The sequence below is a fragment of the Anopheles merus genome, chromosome 2L, assembly GCF_017562075.2.
Source record: "Anopheles merus strain MAF chromosome 2L, AmerM5.1, whole genome shotgun sequence".
Classification (NCBI taxonomy): domain Eukaryota; kingdom Metazoa; phylum Arthropoda; class Insecta; order Diptera; family Culicidae; genus Anopheles; species Anopheles merus.
Genome location: NC_054083.1, coordinates 24,353,242 through 24,370,019, shown reverse-complemented (window position 1 = coordinate 24,370,019; position 16,778 = coordinate 24,353,242). Strand labels below are relative to the sequence as shown.

The following is a 16,778-nucleotide window of genomic DNA, read 5'->3' as shown; positions in this document are numbered from 1 at the left end:
AATGCAAAGTGCCGGTCGAGTGGGAGTTCGGAACCGTCCAAGCGAAGAAGAATCTTTCGCCTCCGGTTTCCTAGCCGCTTCCACTGGAACCACTCAAGTGCCGCCGTTACCATTGGAGGTGAACAGTAACACGAAGTAGAGCGATTTGTTGAACTACGCGCAACGACGCATCTTCAACACGCTCCGCTAGACGGTGGAATGAAATGATTGCTTCATTGATTACTCTCCCCCTACTCTCTACTGCTGTTCCTATTTTTATTAGCTTCTAGCTCTTCTGCAGCGACACGAGCGACGCTCTGGAGCTACTGATCAGATTAAACAGCTGCTGCAAAAGATGGCAAGCTCTACCAAAGGGCCGCCGTCCAGCTGCTCCAAATCCAAAACATCCCGAAGGTGTGTGTTTGCTCACTCTCTCTCTAAGCCATCAGGCAGCAGTGACCTCGCATTACAACGTCTCGAAAAAAGTGACGACCCTCTATGTGTCACGACTGGCACCGATAGACCCATCCGACAGTTTGTGTGTTCGTGTGCTCCCCTACTTCTCCACTCCAAACGGCACAGATACAGGAAATTGCTGATAAACGCATCATCATCGCAATTTACGCACCGTGGACGGAATCACGGAGATTCGACACCGACTCCTCTCTCCTCCCTGTAGCTAGTCTTTCCCTCCTGCCTTAGGACTACGTAAATAGGATCCGATTTTCAGCTTTATTACACGGGAAAATTAAACCTTGGAGCGTTCACGCTCTGCACTTCTTCCACATACAGGTACCGCGCAGAGGTTTACTTAGCATCCACAGACTCCACTGTTCCGATCAGTTACGGGAAGGTGTTCCACACTACGAGCCAAAGTGCGCCACACATGGAAGAAGACAAGAAAAACGGTGTAGCGCGACTGATGAGGGCCAATTTGCCTGGCGTTTTCGCTTAACACTTCCGAAAGATCCAAAGATGGAAAGGTGTTTTCTACACTTTCTATGAATTGGACTGGGTCGTCTCTTTACGCCAGGGAAACAAATCTTGAGCGTCTAAACAGCAGAATGGCAAACAATCGAATACAAGTGTTGCTGATAAGAAGGTCGAAGGAAATACACTCCCCTTCAGATGATTATGTGGACCGTATAGGCTCTTACACTGTTCCAGTGTGTGAGCTTAGGCGACCGCAAAGCAATTAACTGGCAAATGTTTGAAAGGTTTACAACGCACACACAGTGCATTGTGGTCTTCAAACACACTGCTGGAAAACAGGAACTTCTATTTACAGATCGGTACACAGAATGCAGCGATAATTCTTCTAATGCTTATTACTTTTCCAATTCTCAATGACGAGAAAGGACTTTTTTCTTGGAATAGAGGCTTAAATGGATTGTGTGTTCTAGCTATCTTAAAGCACTCCCCCATTGAAATAAATCGTAATAGCATTGATAAGAGCGATAAGCACCGTTCAATGATGGAATTCTCCTATCTGAGAAACAACAAGGATTTTGTTATAAAAATCAATCAATGTCTATGACTGAGACTGAGAGATATGTAGGCCATATAGGCCAACCTTGTCTCCTTAACATCCGGGATAACATAGGTAGATTACTTCCCAATACTCCCAAACAAACCAATTTCTTCAAGGTCAGCTCATCAGGATTGAGGCATACAGAACACAACACTTTTAAAACACGATTAATCCGGGCCATTTATGTACAAAGATCGCATTCCCTTGGCACCGGAAACTCCCACTCAACCGTAAACCGATGGGATGATCCTGCCCGTGTTTGATAAGCCTCAAGGATTTCGCCTGCTGGAGCCTCATCTATCTGATTGACAGGGGCTTTTATCACTCTTGTCGTTGTGTTTGCTAATCGTGTTGGAACGCTGCCTCGTACGTGCGTGTACCATGGTGAACGGTCGTCGGCAACAACAACAAAAAACTGATAGAAAATATTTGATGAAACAAATTTAGACAGCTACTGTGTGACACAAATCGATACCGAGAAGTGCACACAAACGCACGAACACAATCAAGTTACACGTTGACGTCACGCGGTTTGTATGGGGTTTGCAATATTGATGGCATATAACTGGAATGGCATGCAAACATTTGGGAGATTACTGCGGCAAATGTGAAAATCGATCCATCGGACGGCTTACGTTACTTACGTACTTTGTTGGTTTGGAAAAAATTTGCTTTTCCACAAGCGTCGGTTTTAATCCTGTCACAGTTTAATCTGTTTTATTGTAAATTAAAATGTTATCTTCTTCAATCATCAGGGCAGACCAACATTGACCCAGAAGGCATAATACAAGCACTCCAAAAACACGCAATGGTCGGTTAATGTAAGCTTGAAATTAAGCACCATTTGTTTGTGTTAAATACGCACCCGAAAAAGGGCTCTGATTTCGGACCCATCCCGGAGCTATTAAAATTAAACGATTTGTTTAGATTAACGGGCTGACCACGCTAACCAGCCTGCCGGAGTCTGGACGAAGGTGAAGCAAGAAAAAAAACCGAGTTAAACAGAGGTACTTTTTCCGGGGTTAAACAATCAAATTTTAAAGTTCATTATCTTCCCCGCAAGCATGCAGCAACAGGGTGAGCGAGAGTACGCCGGGACCCACGCAGAGATCGGGTGCTTGTTCATTATCTACCACAACACACTTTAGGTCCCGAAGCTTCTTCCTTCACGTAAACACACTCTCAAACATGTCGGCGGGTCGGTCTGTGTGTAAACATGTGCGTACGGGTTTTACCCGCTGCGGCCAGGGCCCAAACATGTGATCAACATTGAACATGCTTCCTTGCTGCAGAGAAGGGCAGGAAACCTCTTGTATGCTAAGCAGAGGTAATGAAAGTGTGCGTGAGCGATCTCGTACACCCGAACAGAGGTTTATGAATCATCTTATGATCATCACATGCTGTTCATCAAATTATGTACCTCCTCAGTGCAACTCAAAGTCCCAACTGATTTCAAAAAGGATTACCGACAACAAAGGGACGAAAATCCCGTCCCTGTGGGTCCTTTTGTTTTGGATTATCTTCATTCCCGCCTACCTCTTGCCAAGGTAGCTGCGGCATTTGGGTTATTTATGCTGCTTTAGACCAAACAAACAACACAGAGGGCGCCCGCTCAAAATGCAAATGAACATCTTACAGTGAAAGGGACAAGGCTCATAGTGACGTTATTGGAGAAAGTTTCCAAATTAGAAATGGAAATCGTGCTCTGGACGTACATAAATGAAACAAAAACACTCCACTGGCTGACCTTCAGGTGAGTGTGTGGTAAAGGGACGATTAAATACAGTACCACACCAACCTACCTTCCCAAGCCTTCACTTTCTTGAGCTTACGTTTGAGGTTGCGCTATGAATCAATTATTCATTCGCGCAAATTTGCTAAGCGACTAATCCATAAGACGACCACAACATCAACAGCTCATTTGGGATTAATTTCGACAAATTTATGTGCCACCCAGCACGACATGCAAATATAGCGCACGGCCACGGCACACACTTACCCAGCAATTTAATGCAACCGCGCACCGTCAATTTGTTGCTCCTAATGTTCGCATGGAAGGTTCGCTGCAACATAAACGATTAGCTGAATGAGCCTTCACCATTGGAGGGCAGAAGCGTTTTGAGGGTAGAGAAAAAAAAGACGGGAAATTACCAACAGAAGATCACCGCTACCGATGGACCAGCAAAAGGCCGTAATGCTCTCCACCCCTAGTAAGTCGGTACACCGAACACCTCTGAGCTTTACGCCCAAGGTCAACCAGTGCGGGTTGCTTTTGGCTCCGACGATTTCCGTTGGCGAACTTAACCCCTCTCCTCATCACCGCGTGGTCGTGGAGAGCCGCTTTCTGTTTCTTTTTTGCTGTACAACTCCACAAACCACAACCTTGCCGGCTTGTTGCCGAGCCGTTCGCAACGCAGCGTTACACTGTTGAGCACCACCTACAGATACACCTCTCGGTGGCCTCTGTCTAAGATCGTCGTCCAAATACCAACGACCAACGAGAGCAACAGACTTTACCCATGCGCCTTGTGCCGGCGGAATTGCGCCATATGATCCATTACAGGGTATGACTCAACACGATGCTCGATCAAGAAACAAACGGCTATCAAAATGCGCTAATGAGAAGGGAGCTGTAAGCGGGAGAAGGTTGATTCTCACCGGTGGTACAAGTTTCGTGGGTCTGGTACCAAAAAAAAATGGTATCACGAAAGCAGTTCGTAAGGCAAATTCCCAGACAAAAAGACAACAGCACGGTTGCACAGTTTGGATAGGTCTTAATTCTTATACAAAGCTAGATTTTTTACTCAAGCAACAATGTAGAGCCCTTTGAAGTCGCCTTTATGCCGTTGTAGTTGATGTCTTTTTTGGAGATCGTATCGCTAACGTCCATGTTTATATTGCTTAATTTCCACCGACTCACGAGTGAGACTCTTAGCTGCATTGTCAAAGCGCAGCGCCCAAATGTATAAGTAAACAGGTGATATGAGTTCAATACCCGAAATTTATGCTGGCCAAAGGCTTTTTTCCGAACATACTAAAGGAAGTTTTGGAGTCTGTGTAAGTATCAACACAATTATACAAGGAACGTCAACGTTTTCTCCACGTCTGCAGCATATCTAACTCTTACGTCAGTCGAATTAAGTGTTACAATAGGTACAACATAATCAATCAACAATTCAGTCTTCTTCCCTCTGCCCACTACGCTTGCGGGACCACAGGTTGAGTGTTTTGTTTGAGCGCACATAACACCACCGATCATCCTCTTTCCACAGTGCTCCAATGCACAAGTATTGCCAATTTTCCATTACATCACATTGGACGATGGTGGGCATCCAACCCCTCCCCCCAAAAATACAACATATCTCGCGCGCTCGGAAATGCCCACTGCTGGAATCTTATAATTTGCCTAACAAACACACCGAAGTAAAGATACCTTTACGTTTCCTCTACCCCTTATTGCCAGTGCAGTTCTGTTTTTTTTCATTCCTCCCTAAAAAGCACTTCCTTTTCTCGCTTTCCGTGTGCCTGGCGGTAATTGAGCTTTGCATTCAATTACAGCCAACGAACCGTGGCACCAACACCTTCTCCTTCATACAGGGCAAGTTTGCATACGCCTTGACGATGAATCAAACGCGCATTCTCAGGTGGCATTACAGTCCGGCCAGCTGGTTCGATCTACCATCAACGACCACCCACACCCACACCAGCCATATCACACGATCGCGCAAACGACCTATCTCTCCCGCTCTTTGTTTGCGTTTGTTGCAAAACCTTATCGTTGCATGACGAGCGAGTTTTCCAGACACGCTCCACGGAAAGGTAGCGAAGAAGAAGGTGAGAAGTAAATTTTCCAACCATTGCGGCCCATCGGACCTTCCTGCCGAGAGTCGACGGCTTCGCTAATATTATTTACGTTCGTTATGCTCACTTTGGCACACAAAAGACTTCGGTTTTGTGCTGTGCAAAATTGGAGCACCGGAAACGGGTGAATTTATAATTAAAGCTAAATGCAACGTTTGCCATCGGTTCGGAAGGGGGGGGGGGGGGGTATTGGGAGTGGAGGTTGTGAATGGATGGGATGCACCATCGCCGTGAGATGATCGTCGTTGCCGCGTTTTTCTCACTTGCGCTTTCTGGCGCTAGCTTCGAAACGGAACGCAATGCCTTCGTGTCAAGATGGAGGTAAAACGCTTGGTGTGAAGGCGCTTGCTTTCGCTCAACCGAAAAACTGTGTTGAGGCACTGTAGTAGACGGTTGGGCTGGGCAGTAGAGGACGCTACAAATGAAGTTTGAAGGCGCTGGATTTGCATATTCTTTCCATGCCGGCGGCCTTCAGGCAGGGTAAATATTTTCACATGCAATTAACTTCAAGAGTGCAGAATTTGGACAAATAAAACCCGAGAGGAGAAGAATGAAATTACAACCAACAAAGGTCTTGGCTGCATGACAGGAGAAGAAAGTAGTGTGAAAGGTCTTTGCATCGCCTTTTTTGGAGAAGAAGTTTCAATGGAAGTTTAGCAATAATATTCATAACAGTAATAAGCACATGAATATACTTTTTTACAGCTTTTTTTATTTTCATGGGGAGCTTTCAACATAAAACTGCCCATAGAACACACAGATACACGCCAGCCGCAAGGTGCTAGTTTCTATTTCTTCCAGGTATGTGATATGTGATATAACAAGCGATCCGGGTGGAAATAAAGTAACGTTCATGGCTTCCAAAACCAGTTAAACAGCGCGGCGGGAGAGGGAGAATTTAATTAAAGCACTAACGCACACACTCTAACTTGCCGCTACTGCCCACCACTAACCCGAGCGTCGTCCGTCTGGTTCTGCTCTTTGCTTCTCCGGTTAGTCTCCACACCACCATCACAACTAACAACTTAATGTCAATTGATGTCGATTCCGTTATGCTACGGTTGGACAAACACGAACCGCACAAGACGTGGTGGTTCTAACGGGCCACGTCACAACCCATTGCCACGACTCGAACTCTAACGACTCAACTGCTCCACGCTTTGCATCGACACGATCTTTTTAAACTGTGTTCCATCAACAATCAACAAAAAAAGTCTCTAGATGCCGATACACCACAGTTGGAAGTTGGCAACACCCACCCGTGTACCAGCTACAGATTGGGTGATGCACTTTGCCAGCACTGCATTCGACGAGCGGCAAAGTTTGCTCCAAAAGGCGCCAACTGACCAGAGGAGAGTAGAGCACTGCAGCAGCACCACTCATGAATAAAAGCAGCAATAAATTTACTACCACCACTAAAACCGCTGCTGACCATCGGGGCACGTCCCCTCATTCTAAAAATGGTGCGTTCTCGTTTCCCATCCGCAGTCGATGATCATCCGCACGCTCAGGGGCGTCATATCTAACGAAGAGGACCCGTCGAAACTATAGATGAGGAGTTACGGTTCAACCAAAAATTGGTTTCGCTGTCTATCTCTCTCTGTCTCTTGCAACGCAAAATCGATTTTTCCCGTGTGCGATTTTCCAGTGGAAAAAACAAAGCTTTCCGACTGACACAATTCTGTCAACGGGCTGTCCGTTGGGACCGAGAGCAGGATAATACACTGACTCTGGCCCGAAGAATACCGGGGTCAATAAATGTGTGAGAGATACTGCGTACTGCGTTAAATAACAAACACTTCACCGTTTGCACCAGTATCCGATGCTTTATTCCTTTTATTTTTTGGTTTTTGCTTTTCTCTGCGATGAGCTAATAATTTCGATCGATTTTTATTTCCTTTCTCCCGCAAACTTTCCACCCAAAACATACCAAAAGCAAGCAATTTGGAAAAGGGGGTAAAAAGCAGTGGCGATGAGTGAGATAAGAAAAACCGATGATGTCGCTCGGATGCTGTATTATCAATGCGAAACACGTTTTATATTGTGCGGCAGAAAAAAAGCATATGCGAACTTTGTGCAGAAAGTTACGCGATGGAATCGATCGCAAAAAAGAGCTTATCCAAAATTTGACAAATGTATGGTCAACCTTTTTGAAGGGTGTTTTGGGGTTGCAGGCAGCGTTTTATCGGAATGATTTTCACAACATGTCATGTCCCTGTTCATGGTCAGTTCATTCTCTGGCAGCTGATAATGGTATCCAAGTGTCTCGATCGCATAATATACTGTAACATATGTCTGCTTCTCTCATCTACTTCCCGATTGTTACAGTTTTTTATAGACACAACAATACAAAAGGTTTCTTTGTGGGAACCGTTTGCTGCTTCACTCTTAAACTGTGTGTTAATCCTAGAAACCTTTCCAGCCTGCAGCATAAAGCGATTCTGACGTTATTACATTCTATGTAGCCTCCACTAGATGGATTAAGTCCAAGGACGTGCTACTTGAAAAGTTAGCTACTATTAAACCCATTTTTTTTATTCTACTTTTATTTCTATTCAATGTTTAACGGAACAGAACATTGCGTTTTTCTCTTCGTTACACCGGTCCACGTGTGCTGCGGACAAAGTAAAGCTAAATATCCGCATTCAACGAAGATTTTAACTACAAACACACTCATACACGACTCTTGTCTTTCTCCTAACCACCCAACCCTACCGTTACCATCTTCATAGTGTTTGGTCAGCCTTCTGAGCACGATTCTTTGGCGTGCGATGAACCAAGGTACAATAGAATTTACATGATTCCCCTCCCTCCTATTACTACTACTACTACTCGTTAGTCAGTTAGCTAGTTCCGTTCGAATCACAACCTCGTACACACACACACAGACTTACACAATCGGTGCCAGGCTTCATTTAATCTCTTTTAAAGCTTCCAGCTTTCCACCAGTACCCCCTGGCAACTCGCTGAGGCCGTGGGGCGACACGTTCGCAGCATGTGTGTGCCCCGCCACAACCTGCTTGCATTGTTGTTACCATGCACTTTTGTTCCAACTGTTAGGCCGTAGTTAGATTTGTCTATTATCTACCTTAGGCCGCGTGTGCTAGGACAGGAAGGTTTCCGTGCATGGGGACAACAACACGAAAAGACAAAGCATTGTGGAAAGAAAGAATGAATGGAGTTGCTCGAATGCTTTTTGCAATAGATTACCATTTACTAATGGTGTGGCAGTTTGTATTGGTGTGAATATAGTTATTTTATTTTTAAGTGTTCGAAAAGGAATAGAGCGCCCAACTCTTTAAAAAATATAGTTGATTTATTTATGATTTTTTTATTTAATTATTGATTACAAAAGCATTATTTAAAAAAAGGCACAATTAGTCAATTTATATTAGCTTATTTTTATTGTAGGTCTAAGTGTTTCTTAGGCTTTTGTCTTTATTAATATAAATAAAACATATTACAAAATACACATTGAAACGAAATTAAACAAAAGGCTACGCTTGTAGCGGTGAGCAAAAATATCGTGATGGATTCATACATAAATCAACCCTTTGTGTTGGAATTATAGCTACAACCAATAAATGAAAAAATCTGTAACGCATAAGGGCAATAATTAGACAAAAAAATGGAAAATACAATGTTTACAACTCAAAGAATTTAGGACTAGCTCTTCTAGAACTAGTTACAAGGTAGTTTAAAACACATTGGAAACGGCTAGAGAATATGTCCCTTCAGGATGCATAACTCAATATCATATAAAGAGGGTATTTTAGTGCTCTTCATCAACCATTGGCACGTTTGCCCCACTTATGAAGGTAACTGTTATACCTTTTTAATACAAAAAGGATAGGGCATTCTATGCAAAGATTTAATTGACACGCTAAATCAATTTACACCTTTTTTTGGTATATTTTGTAACCCTCATTGTATTTCCTTCCAGAACCACTAAAACCGGAGCACCCTTTGCCACTAACAGGGCGAACATGTAATTTCAAAAAAGGGTAAATGACCGGTCACCACCATCATCATCATTTATAAAGCGTCCCGCGTTCACGCTCTTCCACCAACAACTACACTCCACAAAGTAATGTCTGCGCCATCGGAAGAGGGGAGTAACAGCAGCAGCAGCAGCAGCAGCACAGTAAAATTAGACCCATTTTGTATTTGCCCGCTTCTCCTTCCGCTTCCCACAGCACATCAAACTCGCGCTGGTCTCCCATTTTTTTCCCTCCTCATCCCCACAGTGGAACGTGAAGCCCTGTCGCCCATTTTGATATTGGCCAAACAAGTGCCTCGCATCATCCCCACCCTCACTGGTGTGATGGCCCACATCGGCCCTGTCGGCTTGGTTTCGCGTTCTACCGAGGGCGCACTTTTAAATTATCCCCAACCGCCCTCCCCTCGGTTCATATAGACGCTATTTCAGGGCGCACTTTCGGTATGAAGGAGTCATCTTATATCGGGTTGTAACACGCGATCCACCGCACGCTGCTCCATTTCAGAATAGGGTGGCTTTGAGAGAGCTCCCCAAAGTGGGAGAAAAAAGCAGAATTTATGAACCCACACACGCGGGCAAAAGAAGAGTCGAGGAAGGGTTTTAAACTACGATAGGCCCAACAAAATGGGGGGCAAAAAATCTGCACGAAGGTACGAAACACACACACACACACACACACACACACACACACACACACACACACACACACACACACACACACACACACACACACAAAAACGAGACCATGTCAACACAGTCAAACAGACAGGGCCCATCGACCCTTTGAGTTTGATGCACACAGAGATGCATCAAATGGGTTTTTTTTTGCACGGCGCAGTTGCTCGCCGCATGCATGCATCATCAAAATGCTCAAATCGGTGCGTGAAATTCGGTCAATGCGTCTATTTTGGCCACCACAACAACGCCGATGAGTCACCACCGCAAGAACTAGGGGGAGATTTACGGTAAAAGACATGTCTTTCGCTTAGAAGATGGTGTCTCCCGGGGAGGTTGACTCACAACAGCGACGGCCAGAGCGCAGAACAGGTTGAAGAACAGTTACGTTAATCATCGCTAACGGCACCGTCTTGCTGCTGCTCTGACATCCTACACGTTACTTTACTCTCCTCTATTCCCCACGCTGTACGGGGGTCGTCATCGATGCCCTTTTTCGTTGCAAAAACAAACGGCACAAAAACTGCAACCGAACACACCGCAGAAAAGAGGAAAGCAACCTCAGGCACGTGGTCGGAAAGTTAAATGAGCGCAGGGCGACACCATCATGCGCCAGGACGAGCGTCTGGACGTTCAATGCCCTGGGAGCGCTGCTAGTTTTTGTTTGCTGTGCAGTTGACACGTTTCGTCTGCCTTTGTAGTCTGGGAAGGACTAGACGCCCTCTCCATGCACTATATGGCCCATCCCAATTCCGATGCATTTTATTTCGTTCGATCGAAAGCATCGTCAGAACCATCGAAGAAGCATTGTCTTGTCTTCGAGGCGGAAGCCATCGATGACAGCCCTTTGAGTTGTCGTTGGATTGAAGAGAAGCGCCCCTGGTGTACGTGTGTGTGTGTGTGTTGTTTTGTATGCAGCAGTTCGTGCTCGAGAACCGATGGGCAACCCCGAAACGTCGACTGAGCCCTTTCTACCTTCTTCGCCTGCTCCTCTCGGGCAGCGTTTTTCTGACACACTTTCCAAAATGCAAAGCAGTGGCAAGAAGTTTGAAGTGTTCAGCTCAGCCCACAATTCCCCTCCCCCTCCACAAGTGGCCCGAGCGATTAGTGTCGAGTGTGGACAAGATGGCGGCATCTTTCCCGGAGTAAAGATAGCTCTCCGGAAGAATGAGTGTGGCTTTCCCATCGAGCAAAAAAAAAAAAAGGTGCACACACCTTTTCAGCTGCTAGTTGGCACACTTTTCTCCCTCCCGACACTAGAAACATGCCTTCACGATGACTCTCTCTCTATCCTATGGCATGGTCCCCACGTTGGTCGATGGAAGTATCTTTTTTATCTGTATACGTGTCGCCCGCTAGAAAACCGGGACCATGGATGCTGTAGGTTAGATGGCGAAGAAAACCTGTTCCTGTGCTAAGCGTCATCGCATCTCGTAAGAGTTATGAGCGCATATGATGACACGGCAGCGACTGCATGAAGCAGTTCTGAGGGATTAGATTGGCCGTAAGCTGGAAGTTCGGAAATCTCGTGAACAATTCCCAGCATAATGGAATTAGTTTTTTTTTTAGATTTTAAAGATGTTTAAGATGACGTTGAGTTTCGCATAATCATAAAGAAAACACTGAAAAAACCCCTCTCAAACTCCCGTGATTCATAAGCAGCATGTAGGTAAACCCCAAAACTCCAAAACAAAACCGGAATTTAACCTCCGGAAGACGATGGAAACAGTGTGTCCTTCACAGTTTCACCGTTTTCGGTACCAGTTTTTCCACCACGAAACCGGTAACAATATGTACGGCCCCCCCCCATATAAAAAGCATGTTTGGCATGAAAATGACCATTCCCGCCAATGCCATGGTCAACCCGAGGCAGCAAACGACCGGAGCCACTGGCCAGCTTCAGTCCATCAGATGGACAAATTAATGCATAGCAGCGTAAGCGTACACGGGGGCAAGTCTACCTTCATGTTGGCGGACATGGCCGAACACACATACAAGCCTGCCCTCCAAGTTCATCGAAACATAAAAATGAGCTAAAATGTACAAAAACCACCTCACACAAAAAAGCAGACAAGCCCACCAGACATGAGCACAACCCGAAACAACGGTTTTATGCTAATGGCACTAATTGATGGATGGTCTGGCACCGAAAACAACAACAAAAAACTGACTCCAGCTGAATCCTAGTACCGTGCGATTCTTGATGCGTGCACGGCCTATTAGTTGCGTGCGTTCTCTCTTTGTGTGTGCAAACGGCTCATTTAGATAAGCGAAAAAAAAACCCCGCACACTGACGGGGCAATTATCCTTTAAAACTAACAGCCTTCAGTGCTAACTAACTATGGCCTTCAGTGGAAAACGTTGAGCATAAACAAAAAAAAACTGACATGTTTTCATTTATCGTGCTTATTGGGCATAGGAAAAGCCAAGTTTTTGTAGTAGTCCGTTGTTGCTAATGAAAAATGTTTGCTAAGGAAAATTCAATCCAATCCAGACGAGATTTGATCTCACGACCTTTAGCACGAGAGCGCACTGACGTTACCACGGCACCATTATACAGCATCGAGGCTGTGAGCTTTTAATTCCATTATATATAACACATCATTAGCACTATCAACTGAGGCGTTCTTTTCTCGCTAATAATAAAAGTTAATTTGCAAAAGTATTTTGTTTTCTCCATATCGCGGCAAAGCAAAAACCGGTGAACAATTATTTCGACAACGTTTGCGTTAAATTATTTATCCCACGCACGCCTCATTGCCACGCTCGTTACACATTCAAACGGTGCCTTCTTCCGGCAAACATGTTATCACTGTGACAACAGGCACTACTGCGCTACCACCAACCTGAAGCAGCAGCATTAAAATGCAAACCCGTGCTCGAAATGTTTGCCAAACAACTAAAAGTGTTGTTGTCCCCCGCATTTCCTCGCAGTGCAAAAACTTTGCATGGGCACATCAAACAAAACAAAAAACTTCTCAAAACAATACCTTTCCCCATGCACAGCATGCCGGCAAGCAACTGGCCACGAAACAGACGGTATACCTTTACACTTGTAAGCAAAAAAGGTTGGTCGTTTTTTTGTTTGTGATGACAAATAGTGCAACTCTGCGCACCGAGAACCGTGGTGCATCTCCGTTGTTCAACCCATTCCGTCCTACCAAGCCACAGGAAGTGTTCACAGACAAGGTTTGTTGTGTGTGTGTGCGTATGTGTGTGATGTTATTTACAATTTCCCTACCCACTTGTGCGCATCGGTCGGCACACGCTTATCGCACACGATGACGATGACGACAACAACTGCCCCACAGTCTATATCTCGCGGCCACGTTCACAAAGCCCGGAAAAGAACGAAATTTTCAAAACATACCCGAACCAAACCCGGAAAGTGTTTCCCTCTTCATTCCCTTCCCTTCTGTCACCGGGCAGCCGCGCACACCAAACAACATGCTGGGCAGCGGACACGAATTGCACCGCTTTCGAAACACTGGCACCTCCCAAACCAGCCCCGACCCAGAAGTAGTTCTAAATCAACCTTTCGAAATGAGTATGTCTCCCCACTCCTCTCTTCCCCACTGTTACACTCCATTCTAGAAGCAGGGGACAACACAGTTCGGGTAAGTGTGTATTTGAAACGGCACCACCATTAGACAAACAATGGCACAACATAACCTCCAACACGGCCAGCCGAGCAGTTTCCGCTTCGTTGCAGATGATCATATCGTATCGGGCGTGAATGCGGGGTGTAATGTTAGACTGACCGGGGATGATGACGATTGGAGGAGGAAGGGAGGGAAAGGGGAGGTAATAGCTTTTCCGGTTCACGTGAGCGTCGAAAATGTACGACAGGTTGGAGGGGCATCCACCGGCGTGTGTGTTGATTTAATCCGATGGAAATGATCATCGGATCGCGATGGATAATAATCGCCAAAAAAACGGGAAATGAATGACGTCTCGCCACGTCTGTTTTGAGGTGCATAATACGTCTTAAAGATGTTGTAAAGCTGACACATTGGTGTGATTGACATGTTAATGTGTGCTCAACACGTTTTGAAGATCATTCTGCCACAACGGGTTGGATTGTACAAATTTGCCCGAGTCTATACCAATATGTAACAAAAGTGTGCTGTGGTGCCATGACCAGGATCCAAAACTTCTACTTACTCCTAGACGTTCCATTTCTGCCCTACCAGCTTAATTTTCAGCACATTTCACGTGCATTTTCTTTCATCAAAGTGTAGCCGAAAAGTACCTTCGAGACGACCTTCGAGACATTCTCCCTACCATTTCGTTCATCTCGCCACCAGTAACAACAGAATGGACAGAGCTTCGAAAACGAGGTCACCACCACATTTGGGGGTCGTTGGGTAGGTGGTTTGTGCTGCCATAAAATTCTTCATTCTAGTGTCCTTTGTTTGTGCGCTGCCCCGGGTGCACAATTTCGTTCGACACAAGGCAAATCATTCCAGCGGGACTTATCTGGAATTTGAAACGTGTAACCCTTTTTTTGCCCACTATCAGGTTTAATATTTTCATGGACTTTAACATTGCGTGACCTTCTTCGGGGACGTGGGTTGGTTTTTTGGGAGTTCGCTTCGACAATGAATGTAAGAACTTACGGCACATAAGGCAAGCAGTTTCTTGACTACATATAAATTATTGTGTGTCAATGACTTAAGCTGAAACTCAAAATCATTCTCTACGAGTTTTTCCACTTTTTTAAATCCTTCCACTAATATTTTGATCACTTTTTGCCTTTTTTGGTGTAAAAAATATCACCACTAATGAAACCTTTCAACACATTTTCCCTTCGTTTAAAAGCCTTCCTTTTTTACCCATAAAACAAACTTGTTGATTATATGAAACCTCACACCAAACGTGTTACCGATCCAATTCCACTATCTGCACGCTTCATCCTTCATTTTTAAGGGTTTTGTTTTTACTCTTAACATTTCTTCGTTCACCACTGAAGGTAAATTCAAAATTAAGAAGAAAAAAAGGCAACAAACACACACGATGTGTCTACGTTTGCATTTTTGAAGGGATGAACACGTTTTCACACCGAAGCATTTCGATATCACTGGGAAGGTGTTGTGTCAGAATGCCATAAGATTTCACGCCTGGCACAGGCAGAACCATTTGGCCGTTATGAACGCATGGAGAAGGAACGCTTTTTTTCTAAATGATGCATACAAAATGGAATGCTTCATTAGAAATCATGGATCAATACTTTTCCTCCACTGCGGCTGGCAGTAAATGAACTGAACACGATTGTGTTACAAATCTTCAAACCCCCCAGCACTAATTAATCCCAATCGAATCGCAATAATAATCCAAGCCGGCAGCCGGTGTGCTGCGCTTCTGCCAAGATGTAATCTGTAATTTATACTTCCGGCTCGAAGGAGGCAACCAAGGCTCTACCCGTTACCATCATCGTCACTATCGTTCAATGTAGGCCATCGTCGCTTTACGACAGTGGAAAAAGAGAGCATCCAAAGAACGAAACCAATCAAACAAAAGAACTTTGATTTTCCGGCCGACACTAACGCATGGTGGTGAAGCTCCAAAAATACAAAAAAAAAAAACTTCGTTGGAAAATGGGGAAGCGGGGGAAGACCTTCAGCCGCTACTTCCTGCTTTTGGAGCGGTTGGGGTCAGTTTATTGAACTACAACCGGCAACACACACGCACACTCGGCTAGCGTAATAAAATCGTAAATTTGAAACCAATTAATACGCGATGAGCTGTATGATGATGCATCAAGAACGCAAAGGGGGTTGGTTTGTGTTCTCTATTTTTTATTTTTTACTTCAAGGTTCAAGGTTTTGGTGCGTCGTTATTTTTGTTATTCTATTTGCCGTACGACGGAAACACACGCGGAAGGCAAAATTTGCTTTGAACCACGGGGGAAGGTAGGTGACGATTGCCCGTCATCGACAATGCGCAATCGCCGGTGCGTGGAGGGGTTCCGAATTTGTTGGATCAGTTTATGACACTGCAAAGTTCTTCAGCGGTTTCTCGCGAATCTTCAAAGTGTGCCATTTGCTGTTCAGTAAAATTCAAGCGCTCTGATCGACATCAAACGTCACCGATTTACACAATCAATAATGGGAGGGCAGCGATTGAAAAGAATTTTTTTATGGATATCTTGAGTGTTCCAGAAACACAGTCATAAAATTGTCATAAGTTTTTTTGTTAAGTTTCTAATATCTTATTATTGTGCACCATGCACGATCATAATACGATCGATCCAACAGTATTCAGTAAAAGGATAGTTGGAACCCTGTCGGAACACTTCAAGCTATACCAGCCTTCCTTTCTGTAACTTTTACCGGCTTACAATGCAAAACTAGCTGCTAAAATACATACTGACACTCAATCGTTTAACTCAAGAGTTTCTATTCAAACCCGAGAAGTTCGTGTTGTCAAACGTTTGTTTAACCTTATCAAGATTTGTAATATTTTTCAAATTTCAACTGACTATTATTAATGTAAGAAATTCTATAACATGGAATTCTCATTTTACTATCAAATTCCATTCGCTACCGACATAGTTGAAGATAATTTAAGGCACAAACATGCAGAAACAAATATATTAAAAAAGAGGTGTAATAAAAAAAAACAATTAAATACTATCATAAATATTTGACAAAAATGTTTAAAAATGACCTTTTATAACCTATAAACAATAAAAGATATAATAAAAAAATTTATTAGACAGATAAAAAAGAG

At 44.3% G+C, this 16,778-nt stretch overlaps 1 protein-coding gene across 6 annotated transcripts in view; it reads right to left on the bottom strand.

The window, feature by feature from the left end:
* The window catches only part of LOC121593832 (prominin-like protein), a 42,202-nt gene that overhangs the window by 23,721 nt on the left and 1,703 nt on the right, over positions 1-16,778 (bottom strand). The gene's annotated exons all lie outside the window — the stretch shown is intronic.